This window comes from Etheostoma spectabile, chromosome 23, assembly GCF_008692095.1.
Source record: "Etheostoma spectabile isolate EspeVRDwgs_2016 chromosome 23, UIUC_Espe_1.0, whole genome shotgun sequence".
In the NCBI taxonomy this organism is placed as follows: Eukaryota; Metazoa; Chordata; class Actinopteri; order Perciformes; family Percidae; genus Etheostoma; species Etheostoma spectabile.
Genome location: NC_045755.1, coordinates 719,206 through 722,274, shown reverse-complemented (window position 1 = coordinate 722,274; position 3,069 = coordinate 719,206).

Here is a 3,069-nt window from a genome sequence, read left to right as displayed (position 1 = left end):
TTGGACCATCATTTATTTTTCAACAGGACAATGACCCCAAACACACCTCCAAGCTGTGTGGGGGCTATTTGAACAAGAAGGAGAATGATGGAGTGCTGCATCTCCACAGTCACCGGACCGGACTGTTGGGAAACCATTTCGGGTGACTACCTCTTGAAGCTCATCAAGAAAATGCCAAGAGTGTGCAAAGCAGTAATCAGATCAAAGGGTGGCTAATTTGAAGAAACTAGAATATAAAACATGTTTTCACTTATTTCACAGTTTTTTAGTACATAATTCCATTTGTGTTCTTCATAGTTTTGATGCCTTTAGTGAGAATCTACAATGTAAATAGTCATGAAAAAAAAAGAAAACGCATTGAATAAGAAGGTGTAACCTTGGCCTGTACTGTATGATAAACAGGTCTGGAGTAGGCTGTGGGGGGGGGGGGGCAGGACAATGAGGGAAAGAGAGAGCTGCGAAGATAAAGAGCAAAACACACTGTGTGCGTGGTAAAGTTAAATACACCTGGCAATGCCCCTGGTACTGGCTGTTCCTAATGGAAGACAAACGCATACAGAAGGTGTGTGTGTGTGTGTGTGTGTTGTGTTGTGTGTGTGTGTGTGTGTGTGTGTGTGGTGTGCCTATTTGGCCAATCAAAAAAAACCAGTTACATATGTAAAACTATGTAACTCAAAAGCGTAAATAATAACTTGGCGATGTGGTGTGTGCATGGTGACAGAAACGCTATATTAATCACTCATCGTGTATTAGGCACAGTATTTGTGTATAACAGGGTTAGTGATACTTACCATGCTATATAAGTAATCTCGATGAGTGGTATTCAATCAAGTTGTCATGGTATGACAGAACAGACCCTTTCAGGATTACAGCCCCCTAATTATACCATGGAGGAAGTTGACTGGAATTAATTTGGTTAAACCTCAATAAGTTGTTGTGTTGTGTTTAGTACATAACACAATGATCCAATGTTCCACATATAGAAAGTGGTTGTTGGTGTGTGTGTGTGTGTGTTTTGTTCAGTGAGAAACTGGTCTATGCCCCATCTGTGTATGATATCTATCTGAATAAAGGTGCATCTAATCATAGTGAAGTCCTCCTCGCCCCATTTCCAGATATCAGTTTCTGTGTATTCTAATCAGGTTACATTTTTAATTTTAATCTGTTTTATTAATCCCCAATGTGGAAATTACAATCACTCTGTGTCCACACTTGTTAGTTATCACACACAGTCCTGAACTACACACACACAACCTCAGATCTTTACATGTACTGAATGGAGAGATGTTCAGAGTGGTGAGCGCAACCAGCACCCTGAGCGTTTGGGGGGGTATGGTGCCTTGCTCAAGCACCTGGCCAGTGCGCGCATAGGGGAAGTAGCATCTCTCCAGCCACCTTTCACCTCCGTACTTTTTGGTCCATACGGGGACTTGAACCAGTGACGTCCTTGGTCCGTTACTTTTCTTCTTTTACACTCTCTCTCTGACTGGTTACCATCAAACTATCCATTGATTGTTAAGGGCTTATGAAACATTTTCGCCTCTGTAGCTCTGTGTGTGTGAAATAAATGTTTCAAAAAGAAATGTTTAACACTGTGACAAAAATGCCTTGTTGACACTAGATTAGATTAGATTGATGAGATTCAACTTTATTGGCATCACCATGTACAGGTACAATGCAACGAATCAGTTTAGAGATTTAGAGAGCCTCCGCAGCCGCGCTAGTGAAAGCGCCGCCACTCACTCTGAAAGGATTATGCAGACACAGGATAGTAACAAGACATAATATAATGCACAGACTACATACATGAAGTATATTGGTGTATGGTGTCTGTGGATGTGAGTGCGTGGGAGACACAAACTGGGTGGGTTGTTGAAAACGCTCAGTTCAGTCCGGCCTATGCTATAGTGTTGTTGCGTAGTATGGTGAAATGTGGACGACTGACTGCACTGTGCAAACAGCCAGTTCAGCCCGGCCTTGACCTGGACGTGAGGTGGAAACACAAGAGAAAAAGAAACGAGGCAGTCAGACGGATCGGGGGCTGGTTCGGGTGGGTGGTGTAATGGTGTGTGTGTTGAGAATGAGTTGTGTGTGAAATGTAGCGCATCAACGGCGGTGTTGGTAAAAGTTCAGTCCATCTGCGTGACCTGTGGAGATCAGCATTGCAAGGTAAAGGATAGAATGTCAGCTGCAAATTGTTTTCCCGCTTCGGGCAGAGAGGGGGGGGGTGGGGGGGGGGGGGTGGGGGGGGAAACATTTGATCAATTTCATTCCAAATTAGGGGTGACTCGGTTGGAATTGTATACGAATCATGTCCATCACTCGGTTGTCACCGACCTCAGAGTCATACACTCACAATCACGTAGTGATTTTTGCAGTCCATCTACCTTCTCTGCCAGTCCGGTGGTCACACAAGCAACTTCCACCGACTGGGCCCTGTTGTACCATCCCCTCTGCGCTTCCACGTCCGGTCTGAGATGTTACGAACAGTTTTCACCGACTGGTTAGCCCTTAGATGTAAAACCTTCATCCCTCAATCACTCGTGGTAGACACTAGAGGTCAGAGGAGATGGGCGCGACTGATTCTCGCGGTAAGAGCAATTTTGACTGAAATAACCCTCGTTACAACCGAGGTATGCAGCAAAGCCTTTGTGAAGCCACAACAAGCACACCTTGAGTCGGATGGGCTACAACAGCAGAAGAGTTCTCCCACCGGGTAACACACTCACATCTCCCTACAAATAGGCAAAAGATGCACAATTTGCAAGAGCTCACCAAAATTGGACAGTTGACGACTGGAAAAAATGTTTGCTGGTCTGATGATATCTTGCTTTCTGTTGAGACATTCCGATGGTGAGTCAGAATCTGGCGTAAACAGAATGAGAACATGGATCCCTCTGCCTTGTTACCACTGTGCATGCTGGTGGTGGTGGTGTAATGGGTGTGGGATGTTTTCTTGGGACGCTTTAAGCCCCTTATTGTCAATTGGCCATCGTTTAAGTGCCACGCCTGACCTGAGCCTTTGTTTCTTGTCTGCCATGGTCCATCCCTTAGCCCCCACATTGACAA